This window comes from Cupressus sempervirens, chromosome 1 (assembly GCF_028749045.1).
Source record: "Cupressus sempervirens isolate cs-2001-9-10 chromosome 1, ASM2874904v1, whole genome shotgun sequence".
Taxonomy (NCBI): domain Eukaryota; kingdom Viridiplantae; phylum Streptophyta; class Pinopsida; order Cupressales; family Cupressaceae; genus Cupressus; species Cupressus sempervirens.
In genome coordinates this window covers 296143782-296157326 of record NC_143118.1, presented here as the reverse complement: position 1 = coordinate 296157326, position 13545 = coordinate 296143782, and the positions used below count along the sequence as shown (strand labels likewise).

The following is a 13545-nucleotide window of genomic DNA, read 5'->3' as shown; positions in this document are numbered from 1 at the left end:
CCAAGGCATGATTATAGATGAACTTACAAAGATTTTTGGCCTTGGTAACACATGATTTCACCCATACAAGCTTGCCAATATCCTCTAACATGAGGTCGATGCAATGGGCCGCACATGGAGTCCAAAAGATTTTTGGGTGTCTCTCCATCAATAGTTTTTCTGCAACAATTTTAAATTAGTTAGTAAACAATGAAATTTTTTGATGTATTAAAAAACTTTTAATTTTCAAAATTTAATGAAAAACTAAAACAAATTTTTTAGAAGTAGAACTTAGAAAGTTAGAAGTTCAAATTTTACCTGCAGCAACATAATTAGCTGCATTATCTGTCACCACTTGGACAACATTGTCTTCCCCCACCTCCCTTATGACCTCCTCAATAGTCTCACATAAGAATTTTGCATTTTTCACACATGAGGAAGCATCTATGGACCTCAAAAACATGGTGGATTCTGAAAGTGAAAATTAAACAAAATAATTATCATTCAAGAATCAAAAATCAATACTCAATAAAACAAAATTTTCGTTATTCAATAATAGTATACATTAAATTTTAGACTTCGAGAAGTAGAGCATGATGAATTACCTCCGCTAGAAACAAGAAAATTTAGGAGGGTTCTGGACCTCCTATTTGTCCATCCATCTGTCATGATGGTACACCCCTTTTGGCTCCAAATCTTTTTGTGGTCCTCCAACTCAAGTTTCATCTCCTCAACCATATCTAGCAAGAGGGGGCCACTCAACTCATCTTCAGTGGGGGCTTTGAACCCTGCACCACAGATGGAAACTGCATCAATCATCCCCTGCCAATAAGGGGTCCTATTACATTTATAAAAACATTTTAATTAGCATATTTCAAATTTTCAACATCAAGTTAAAAGTATAAAATTGAATATAAATTTTAAAACTTAAAACGTAAAACAATCAAAATATAAATGAAGTTGAAAACTTGAAGTACCTGGCTGCTATAAATGGAATGTCACAGAAAAACCAAAACTTGCAAATTGCTCTTACTCCAGCTTCATGTATCTCCCTATTCCAGCCCATGCTCTCAAGTGAGGGTTGCGCACCAGGAGTGGTACGCGGTACAAAAAAGTTGTCCAACTTACTAGATTTTCTGACTCTAGGACGAAGAAGAGTAGCACTACTAGAAGGGGCAGCAGCAGTAGCATCACTAGAAGTGCAAGGAATAGATGTAGAAGAAGCACGAGCAACAGAAGCACTAGGACGATAGGGGGGATGGGAAGAACCTTCTCCAACACAGCCTACTGACTCAGAAACATTTGCAGATGAGCGTGGAAGGGAACTAGAACCAATCAAAGCTAACTCTTCTAATTTTTTTTTTTTTAATTCTTTTTCTTGTTCATATTTTACCAAGGCTACATAACAAAAACATTGAGCCTCAACAAATGCAACTCCACAAGGCTCAATATCATGACCACGTAAGCCAGCAATATGGTATTTTAATCTATTTATCCCCCCACTATTAATGGTTTTGCAAAATAGGCATTTTGTTTGAGTTCTCTTTCTACCCGAAAATTCTATGGTGAACTTCCAACACTCATCTTTTTTGTTGCCTTTAGAGAGCTTGGGTTTTTTATCCCCAGAAGCTATTATGACTTAATTAAGGAACAATGTAAAGGTTGCTGCAATAAGACATTTTAGACCAAATATTAGCATTTCAGCATTGCATTTTATGAAGATCTAAAGTAAAAAAAAAACTCATAAACAAACCAAAAAAATTCATGCAAAAAACCCATAAGCATAGACAAAAAAATCATCAAAATCTAAACAATCAAGTCTTACCTCTTTCAAATGCTTTGGGAAGTGTTGAGAAGAGCTCCTATAAACTCCTTGATGATCTGAATGCAAGCTCCAATGTCACAAATGCAAGCTTTTCTCCTCCTTTCAGCTGGTTGCAAAACAAGAAACCTCTATTTCTCTTCTACCTCTCTCTCTCTCTCTTCTTTTCACTATAGACTGTTATGGGAGCCCTTTTAGGGTTATATGAGTGAGATATGTAAAAAAAAAACATAAAAAAACATGCAAAAAAATATTTTTTTATGGCCCGGTTTCGTGCCTGTCGCGGCCGAGTCAAGCAGGCCGGGTCACGCGAGTCACGAGTCATTGTGACTCGGCGAGGTCAGCGCGGCTCGCTGACTCGCCTGACTCACGTGACTCGCCGCGAGTCACGTTACCCTGGTTCAAACCTTAGAAGTTGATGCTAGAGACTGGTTTTCTTTTCTGTTAGCATGTTCTATTTCATCTTGGGGTAAATTGCATTCTGCCTTCATGGAGCAATTTGGAGAAAGGGTAAGCGTATCTAACTCTTATGATAAGTTCTTGAAGATTCATATTCAGAGTGATGAACTTGTCTCTCATTTTAATATCAGATTTGCAAGAGTTTTGAATGAAATCCCTGAGAATTATAAACTTGATGATCAAATGTGTTTAACAGTGTATTTTGATGCATTTGATAAGAAAATGAATTATCTACTAAGGGATATTGTATCAGGCTTTTGTGACCGCTAGGGATATTGAAAATAACTTGAGATACGGATTGACTAAAGGTCATTTTTCTATGTATGACTGCCAGTATAATGTATTTGAAAGAAAGGATGAATATGGTGTCGGTGCTTCAGTTTCAAATAAGCATATCCATACCCCTGCTGTAGGTTTTAATCAAATGGGAAATTTTGATCATAATATGTGTGTAGGCAAGGTTAGCTTGGTTACAAATGACAACACACATGCTCATGATGCTACAGCAATAGGATGTATCTCAGAGTTTGATAGGGTTCAGCAATGTTTTGATATTGAAGATCAAGAATTAGATACATTAGCAAGTTCTTGTGACGTTGCTTGTATATATGATTCTGTTGCTAATAAAGTTGCTGTACCTAGATCTCAGTTTTGTGCAAATGAGAAAATTGAGAGTTATCTTTCTGATCATGGACCTGATGTTGCTGATCCAACAGACCATGAAGAGATAACACGAGATGATAAGGTTGATCAGCAAAATGTGCAGGAAATGAACTATCTTATTGAGAGATGGCATTATGTTGAGAATGTTTTAAAAATTCAAATAGAAAAATATGCATCTCAACATGAGGATGAAGAAGTTGGAAGCCAGTTTTTAAATGATGATAATGAAATTGTTGACCCAGTGTGTTATCAAGACGAATTATATGAAGGAGATGATGAGAGTGGTAACTTGAATCACAGTGAGGACAATGACACAATATGTTCAACTTCATATGAGTCTGATGCTGAATGGGAGGAAGAGAGTAATGATGATAGTGAACACTCATTTGAAGATAAGGGTATGAATTCCTCTTTTGAATCTGAAAAAGAAAGTGCATCTCAGTTTTTGTGTTACACGAATCAGTTAGCAAATGAAAAATATGAAAGTGATTTATCCACAAAGTATGAAGATAAAGAGATGGTGAGGTATGTTGATGCTAATAACTTTGAATATGAAGATTTCAGGGAAGAGTTGTCAACTGCTTTTATATCAGACAATAAAGATCGAGCATATAGTGGAATGTTTAGGAATGAATCACAGTCTGTTTGTAATGGTTATCCTAAACAAGCTAATAAAGAGGATGTAATTATGGACACTATATATTTGATAGAAGAAATAGACAGGGAGTCTTCATATAGTTTTGACTTTTCTTCATATGATGAAATTTTCTATGAGGATAAAGTGGGTAGTGAATTTAAAGTATATGATAACACTTTATATGATGATGCTTGTGAGGATGATCAACCAAATTTTTGTCAAAACGTATGGAGTTATCAATCCTTTGTTTGAAGAAGACCTGGAAAGTCTAGATTTAGTTGAGAATGAGTTTAATGATGATACATTATCTTACTGTTGTGAGAGATCAGATTGTTCTACTTCTGGATATGATGGTGAAAGTATTGATGAGATGGCATCTTATGAAATTGATGACAAGGTGTCTGATGAAGATGTTGAAAGTCAGCATGCACCTTGTAATGAATTTTATGATGAATATTCTAATGAGGTGACTAACCCACTTGCTGATCTCAGAGAATCACTTAAAGATCTCGGATTAGTTTCAGATTCTGACGTTGATGATGTATGTGAGTACAAGTCCGAGTGTTCGTTTGAATATCATCCGGTTATGCTTAAGGATACACAATTTGAAGGTATGAGTGATCCTCTCCCTCAAGTTGAATATGAAACTTTCATATTTGAGATTGATAGCATGCATAAGTCATTAAATGAAGAGGATTTTCAGTTTGGCATGTCTGAGAATGCTCATCAGAACCTTTATAATGAGCAAATGGTTGCAAGTGAATTTAGTTTTTATATGCATTATGGAGGTGAAGTTATAGTTTCAGTTTTATCAAGAAAGTTGATTCATAATACTAACCTGATTGGTGAAATTGATGAAAGAAATATTTTCAGTTTACCTCATGCATGTTCAGATGAGAATCAGATTTATGACAGAGCCAACTTTTGTTTATGCATAATCCTAGTGATAGCTTCTTGCTTTTGGTAAAGCTATCTGAGAGGAAAACTTTGGGAGTTTGTGTGTGGTTTGCTTCTCCCAAAAATTCTGAGCCCTCACTTGAATCCAGAGAATTCAATGGCCCCAGACAAAGCCACTGTTGGTATGAATTTTCACATGATGGAAGTCCTTTGTCCAGGAATAGGAATTTTTAGATTATGCCCATTAATAGATAATAGGTTTCTAGATAAGTTGTCCGTTTGCAAGCCTTTGAAAGTTTTATGAGAACCCTGTGTCTCTTTCCATTCATAGTTGTTTGGGCACAAAATGTTTGAATTAGGCGAATATTCTTTTTCCATTTATATCTTCCGCGCCTCGAGCTACTTTTCCTCCCAAAATTTCCCAGTCGTTCGATCTAAGTAGATCCACCGTTGTTGTTTCCTCGCTATGAAAACATGGGCACTCTTTATGTATAGCGAGGTAGCGAGTGCCTAAAAGTGTAAAACGGGATCGCAAGATGAAGACACGACAGTCGAAAAATTGTCTTCTAACTGATCATTCAGTCATGGACACCTGGCAAATGCTGTCAGAATAGGAAAAGGGACCCAGTTGGAGACAATCAGAAATCGGCGTTGGAATGATGATTTTTCCGATGTCTCGCTATCTCGCTATCAAAAAAGTTTGCCATATCACCGTTAGCGAAGTGGCGAGGTGTTGCAAAATCAAAAGCATGGTGGCCTCAAAATTTATCAGTAACTATGGTATGACTAGGTGGAATAACAAGCAATAATTGTTGTCAGAAACAGTTGGCAGGAACGATAACGATTTGATGGGTCTTTGTATTTCACGGCGCCGAGTTATACAAGTCATCGGAGCTCGCTACCTTGCAATCGGAAAAACCTGACTTCTCGCCGTTAGCAAAGTAGCGAGGCACCATAAAAACTAATAGCCGGTGGGACCTGAGGTAACGTGGATGGTTGACTAGGCTGAAAGTAAAGTTTTGTTGATTGCCAACACTGCAGATTCTCCTACGTCAGCAATGCCTCGGACCCGTAAAAGCATTTGAGAGATCCCAATCGCCAGATCAAGTTTCAATCAACGATCCTTGCCATCTCGCTATAAAGAGTTGCAAGTTGTTTAAGCTAAGCGACATAGCGAGTATGGGACCCACCACCTTTCAGGAAACTTCATGCAATCTCTCCACCTTTGATTCAATCTCAGATCAATGGCCGTTGCTGTCTTGCCATAAAGAGTTGCTCGAATAATACGTATAGCGAGGTAGTGAATGAGGGCCCACCACTGTCTTTCTAAGTAGTACAGTAACATATCATCTACAAGATCAAGATCAGATCGATGGTTGTCGCTGCTTCGCTATAGCAAGGTGCTCGTTCTTTATGTATAGCAAAGTAGCGACCTACTGACACGTGTCCTCAGTTGCCAGTTGGTCCAGACAGAAGCGCCATCAATAAAAGAGCTGTGTACGTTGGAAATTTTCATTGGATTAGAGGGCCAACTTGTCGAGTGCAAACACCTAGTTGTCTTTCTCAGTACCCCACGATCATATGATTTTTAAGATTGACAGCAAAGCTTTAAATACTGAAGGTGGTGGCACTCTGCACATTAATACGATGTGAAAAGTTTCGCATGTGAAGTTAATAACAGAGTATAACAGGCAAGATTTTCCCAATTTCACCGTGCACGAATAAAGATTTTGAAATCTTTTCTGAACGAAGATAATTACTACAAGGATTGAGATAAATCTGGCACGAGTGTGAAGCGATTGATTCAAAGATAAATTGTAGAGTTACGAAGAGCATAAAACTCCAAGTAAGTTCTCATGCCATAGTTTTCGAAAAAATTTCAGTCTTGTATGGTTTAATCAAAGGATGGTTCCAAAGAGTTCACTAGATCCTAGGTTGTGGATAGCAGAGGGATTACTAAGTAAAAATACTTGGGCCTGGGATTGTAATATCCCGCATACTAGTTCGAACTGGTTTGCAGAAAAGAAATGTTTTGTCCCGTGTAGAAGTATATGGATTTTTGATAGAGGAAAGCTAGTAATCCTGAGTGTTTTCTTAAAGTTTCATCTCTTTGAAACTATGGTAAGATGTCGTAGTCAAGGAACCAAGGTTTTGAGAAGGATAATGAATGAACCTGGTAAGATAACAGCCCTCTCAGCGGTAACATCATCCTTTAAACAAATTTTCAAGATATCATAGCCTCCTGCCCTTTTGAACCAAGTCCGTTTAAGCGGAACAACGCCCGCCCGGTTTAATTAATGGATCGATTAAACAGGTTAGACGCGAAACCTTTGCCTGACTGGATATATTAGTAGGGGCCCCTAAATAGATTATTCTTCGTGATAAAATAGATTAATGTTCGCGGGAATAATCGATCCAAGGAACTGGGGTTTATCCGGCTTTAGCAGTTAGTTCTAAATATCAATCGGCACCACGCCCGATAGGAAAAAAGGGCTAGCGGCTGGCGGAGCAAGGAGCCAAGAGGCGGGGTAACGAACAGGTGGGTTAAGCTTCGGTTCGACTTTTGCTTCTTATTCGTAGCAGTTGATCCTGTCGATTCAGCAGAAGTAGATATATAACCGACTTCCCACCACGCCCACAAACCTATAACGTGCAGCTAGGTAACAATTTTGGGGTGGGGGGGAAAAGAACATGCAGCTCTGGCAATGGCTGGCCCCAATGGGGACATTTTTATGTGACTTATCGAGATGGCCGAGGATATGCCAGAATGCAGGGGTGAGGATAGGCATTGTGCATGCATTCAGGGGGGTTCATATTCTATACGCCTGCAAGCAAAATGGTAGTGCAGGTGCGTGCAGGGCCCTTCCTTGATAAGGGTAGAGAATCTAGATGCGGCCCTACCATTCTATAGGCCAATAGCTCAAGAGAAGTGCCCTATTCTAAGGTCCATTGCCAAATTCTATACGTAACATGCCATAATATAATAGTAGGGGCCCGGCCCGCCCCCGCTAAAGAATGCCATTAGCCCGTAGTATTGAGTTTTTCTCTAATGAGCTCGTACCAGTAGTCTGGACGCCCGTAGCGGTCTTCTCCTCATTCTATTGGTAAATGCTTCATATCGGCCCTACTCTTCTAATGGGGTTGCATATCGGATTCGGTCAATGCTTCATATCAGCCCTACTCTTCTAATTGGGTTGGGAATCATCCCACCAGAAAGAAGTGAGAACCCGTGACCATCCATCTCTCCAACCAACACGACTTCCTATCCAACCAATCTATCTATCCAATTCTCGGGTGGCTTTAAACAAATTTTCAAGATATCATAGCCTGATGCCAGGGTAATAGAAATGTGTGGGGTCCTGTGCATAGTTTTTGAGAAGGTGAAGAAGATTACATACTCACGGGTATGGTCTTTTTCACTTTTTGTTAGCATGCACCTTTTTTGTATTAGTGGATGGCAAATTTTGGTCAAAAGGTGGTTAAGAAAGCAGATGTGGCTGGGAATCAGAAGTTACCCATTTTGTTATATTTGATAGCCCCATTGTCTCCCTGCTCAACGGTTGCACACCAAGTAATTTTTCCATTATTTCTGAAGCCTGGCATGATCAGTAAAAAGTGGGAAGTAAAGATGAATTTCACAAAGCAGTTATCTTGACAAAACCCACGGGTCGAGGATAGAGTGCAATCATCAGAATAGATTTTGTCAGAGACAAGCTTAGCAGTTACATATATGACAGAATCACCGTTGGAGCAAAATCAACGAAAGTAGGTGATAGACAGAAGCCCGCAAGAGAATGTGTGATTGGCATAAATTCCTGTTAGTCTTTTTCTTTTTGACAGATGTCTGTGTCTTCCTCTTGTAAAGGACACCTGTCATATTCTCTTAGCCTGAAGCTTGTTGCATCTCACACTATATAAGTGAGATTCCAGGGCTAGAGAAAAGGTCCAAATTCTATTTGTCTAAGTGATACTTAGTCTGTCTTTGGTCCATTATTTTGAGCAAATTCGTGTTGTATTTTCTCTATTAGATTTTGAGAATACATGAATATAGAACGATTTGTGTTTCTTCTAAAGATCATTCTGAGTCTACTGTAGATTGTATACAATTTTCAAGGAAAATGAATACAAATTATGAACTGTCCCCATATCAGTTCTTTTTGAATTTTGTCTCCTTTTAGTTACTTGGTTATCTTGATATTGTATAAGTAAAGGCTTGTGCAATTGAATGCAATCCAGTTAGGTTGTATATCTGTTTATCACTGCTGTTAATTCAATGGATTAAGTAAAAGCTTTGGTGAATGTGATAAGGTTGCTGTAGTAGTGGAAAGGGTTTTGAATGATAAATTTTGATAAGAATTGCTGATAAAATTTGTTGTAAGGCAACAAATTAGATCTAAGAATTTGCTATAGACTCTGAACCCCAATGGATTAGGCACTGATCAAATTTGATCCAGCTGAAAGAGAAAAGTATCACAAATGGTTGTCAAAATGCAACATCAAATCAATTTTTACTTTTATTTCTTGAAGATTTTCAAAGTTGGCCAGTACTTGTCTGCATGGAATAGTTTAGCTTCAGTTAGCCACTATTGCTGAGAACACCTGCAGATCTATAGAAGAATTTTTGGTCATATCTGTTATACGGGATATGTTTATCAAGTTATCAAGAATTGTGTATGTATTTGAGGATTTGAGATGAGAATCAAAATGAAACTAAAAATAATCCTCATACAGTTTTCACAGTCTTGAATCATCCCTAGGTATACCCACCTTGGTTTTGCAGAGCCAGAAGAGTAGAAAACCACCCTTGGTTTTGTTATAGTTGGGCCCAAATGCTTTGCACATGCAATTGTTAATAAGAATTGGCTAGTCTTTAGATTGTGTGAGTACTGTCATCTTGGTATTAAGCATTTTGTTGCTTAGATCAGTTTCAGTTGGCTGTTTTTAAAGTGGTGAAGTGTTTTTCAGAAGTTGTTATAGGTGAATGAGGTTCAAATTTGTTAAGAATGTCAAGATTCATTTCATCTATTAATGGGCATAATCTGAAAATTTCTATTCCTAGACAGAGGACTTCCATCATGTGAAAATTCATACCAATAGTGACTCTACACCAACAAAAGCAATTACTAAAGAAAATCATATCAATAGGCTCAACAATAGTGGTTTTAAAACTATCATTGATTCTGTCGTATATGTAATTGTTGATTGTATATATGATTTTGTTGGTGTTTTAAAACTACTAAGCAACAAAATGCTTAATACCAAGATGACAGTACCCTTATCTTCAAATGAGTGTTCACTATCATCATTACTCTCTTCCTTGGACACTATCTGAGAAAATCTCCGAACACCTAAAGCCAAAAACAACCCCGCAGACACTACCTATTCAATATGAATGGCGAGAGCTGCCTTTAAACCTTCCAAAACTCTAAAGCGCCGAGAAATCCTTCGCCGAACCCCTCAAGCGAAAGCAAAAGACACTGAGACTACACTCATTTTCTCTTCTTCTCATCATTTATGGCAATTTCGAATGCTTTCTCCGCTTCAAAGAGTCCATGGCAACAACACCACTTACAAACCTTCACTTGGAAAGGCTTCACGAAACCAGTCGAGAGGCATATTAGTCGAAAGCCAAGAGCACGGAGAACATGATTCTCCACTCCTCTCATCATCTTCTTCCAAGATTTCAAGGTAATGGACAAGAAGGTTTGTACCTTCTAGTGCCAGAGAGACATCATACCATGCGCTAACCAATTATACATCATCCTCCCTTTCCACTGCCATTGCTTGAGCAGATCTCTCCCTATTACAGCATTTTCAGATCTTTCTCGCACTATTAATTCATCCTCTTCTAGAATGGATTTGTTGGCCCGAGCTCAGGGTTTTGAATTTCCATCTAGAAAGAAAGTGTGGTGAATGCCACGTCCAGTATAGGACTTAGCTCCATCCAAACCTACTGCTCCATCTTACGCGGCGTGCACACTCTTGATCTATATAACTGATGACTCCCCTTTATTTCCTGTATCTGCAAAAAAAAAAGCTACATGCAAAAAGAAAAGAATAATATCAATTAGAAGAGAAATTGATAGCTTATTTAAAATGCAAATCACCCCCTTCAAGAGAAGACAAATACTCAAAAACGATGATGTCTATCTTTTATTCAAATCGACAGCAACACATAGGACATAATCACTAGCCACCTCACAATGCCAAGGCAAAACACGCCTAGGAAAAATAAGGACCGCTGTTTATAGTAAACCACTATTAAAAACTGTCTCCATCATTTTAGGCACCCATACATATACACGACTCAGCAAAGGCAACGGCCTTCACATAATTATTAAAAAAAATGATCCCCCTTTAATACAAAGCGATAGTCCACACTTCGTTCTGGAAAGACCCACGAAAGCCAGAATACCTGCATACTTGGTAGATTTAGGCCATCAAACAGATATTACTTCTTTGATAATGCACAGAAAAACAAGAAGCTGAGAATTCAGACACGTTGAAATAATGAATAAATATAATATCCACGAACAGTCACAAACTGAGACCAGTATGAAAACAGAACTTGAGCAGGAATATAATGACAGAAGGTAAACATTCAACACTTTCATATTGTTGCAATCTAGCCTAGCCCTGATACTAAGGGCCTGTTTGGTCGCGGGCATAGGAATGGAGAATAGGCATGTAATATTGGGAATAGGAATGGCTATTCCAATTACAGGTATTTTTTGGAATGGGTATAAGCTCATTTTAGAGGCAAAATGGGAATACATATTCCTATTCCCTATTCCAAGTGACGAACCAAACAGAAAATGAAAAACGTATTCCAACTTTTCTATTCCTATTCCAGCACCCAAACGGACCCTAAGTTAATGTTCTGCCCAGAAAATAATAATAAATGGCAATAGGAAATGTAGAATAAAATTGCACAAAATGAAAAGACACAAGATGAAGATATTATCCTGGGAATGCCCATTTGATGGTCCATGGAAGGAATGAGAGAGGCACATAACTACTTGAAATATTCTCTGCTCTTTTTCCGTGCTAGATAGCAAATAGGGAGTTGTAGCTAGTAGCCTAATTTGAAAATGGATGTAATATTAAGTATCCTAATACTGTTATGCAGAGTGCCATAGGTGAAGGGATGACTCGTCGTGATCATGCAGATGTTTCAAATCAGGTTAAATAGTGTTCAAACTTTTATAGCTACTTGTATTGCATGCCCTTCAATTAAAAAGTTTGAAACTCACTTAGAAAATATGCCCCTGCAGTTGTATGCAAATTATGCAATTGGAAAAGATGTGCAAGCTATGAAGGCTGTTGTGGGTGAAGAAGCCCTGTCTCCGGAGGATCTGGTATTCAAATAACTTATGAATTTGTTTCCTTAGCTACTCATGTAGTCTGCTTTCCATCTGAATTAGAATATTCCCTGTAGAAATATACATATAAATGGATATTTTTCTAAACGATCATGTCAGTGACAACACCCCGTGTACATTATGTTAATTTGCCATTGCCTATATCACTATAAATGCCCTTTAAGATTAACTCTTGTGCTTTATTTCTTCATATTTCATTTGTTTAAATTCAAGCTGCAAGGCTGAAGAACTAACCTTCTATCACCGTAGTTCTATAAAAGAAACTGCTTTCTTGTTTTGAAAATAGACAGAATCATGAACATCATATTCATTTTATTCTGTGCTTGAATGCAGCTATACCTTGAGTTTTTGGACAAGTTTGAACGCAAGTTTGTTACACAAGGAGCATATGATACCCGTGACATCAATCAATCTTTGGATCTGGCATGGACACTTCTACGTATCTTTCCCCGGGAGCTGCTTCATCGTATACCTGCAAAGACTTTAGATCTGTTCTACAATAGGGATTCTCCTCATTAAGTCTTGGTGTCACAAAATTTTCCAAGCATTAGCAAAAACACTATTCCTAATCTTGTAATATTAAATGATAGGGATGAGGATATATTATTTTAATTCAAATTTGTGTATAGAGTTAAAAATCTTTTGAGACTTCCAAGGCAGGAATAATTTATAAGCTGACAAGATAGTTTCATTTTTAGGTGTATTACTGTTGTCTAAGTTGGATGTTGCAATTTTTCAGTAGTGCAACACGTTTAGAGTTTAATTCTTTTGAGGATTTTTCGTGACTTGCTCACATAGGAATCAAATTTTCAAGTTTATTTTAATTTTTTAGTTTTACTTTTCATTTAAATCTATTCTTTGTCAATGAGGAATCTGTCAGTTTATCATTTGGGTTTTTTGAACATACTATTAAATTTCCATAAGATACACAAGATTGTGCTATTTATGGGACTCATTCTTGTCATTGACGATTGTTAGTGGCTGAACTACAACTTGACTATGTGACTCTATGGTTTGTTTAGATGGAAATTTGTGAAAGTCACCACAATTATGCAGATTATTTACTGTGTCCTCATCATAATAATAAATAGGTGGCAATAATATGGATGGAACTGGCTAGTGGCAAGTGTTAGCAATTAGCCTTTTTGGTCTAAACTTCAAACCATTAGGTAGGTTTCGACGCTGCTGCAAGTCTCTGAAAATGGGCATTATACTTAGATTCGTTTTAAAAGGTTTTTAGAGTTAGATGAGATCCTTGTTGGTTGTCAATTTTGAGTATCAACTTCTACATTCTGAGGAGAATCAGGTAGCGGGGTCCAGATACTCCAAGATTTTCCAAGTTTTATCTACTTCTCTATCCATGATGGATTCTGGGGCTTAATTTAAATTTGATCATAAATCTCATCTTATGCATGTAAGGTTGGCCTTTTTAAGTATTGATTGTGGAAATAGGCATTGAAGGTGTTGGTGCATTGTTGGGGTTAATGACATACTGGTTGCATGGGACCTTCTGGCTATTAAATGTAAGACCTCAAATTCTGATGGTATTGACATTCTTAACTACATCTAATCCATGTGGGAGTTTTATTTGCAACACTCCCTACCAAATGTCTAGGTATCAGTCTATTCTAAGGCAGGAACAAATCTCTCAGAAGATATAACTGGTACATTACTCTCTGGAAAGTTAAATTCTTCAGCATAGCCAG

At 37.7% G+C, this 13545-nt stretch overlaps 1 pseudogene across 1 annotated transcript in view; it reads left to right on the top strand.

Moving 5' to 3' along the window:
* The window catches only part of LOC149577283 (V-type proton ATPase subunit B 2-like), a 64766-nt pseudogene extending 52224 nt beyond the window's left edge, over positions 1–12542 (top strand). The window contains exons 14-16 of the transcript XR_016355122.1: positions 11587–11640; positions 11732–11815; positions 12173–12542. The product of XR_016355122.1 is annotated as a V-type proton ATPase subunit B 2-like (transcript). The remainder of the gene's footprint in view (positions 1–11586; positions 11641–11731; positions 11816–12172) is intronic.
* Positions 12543–13545: the final 1003 nt, after the last annotated feature.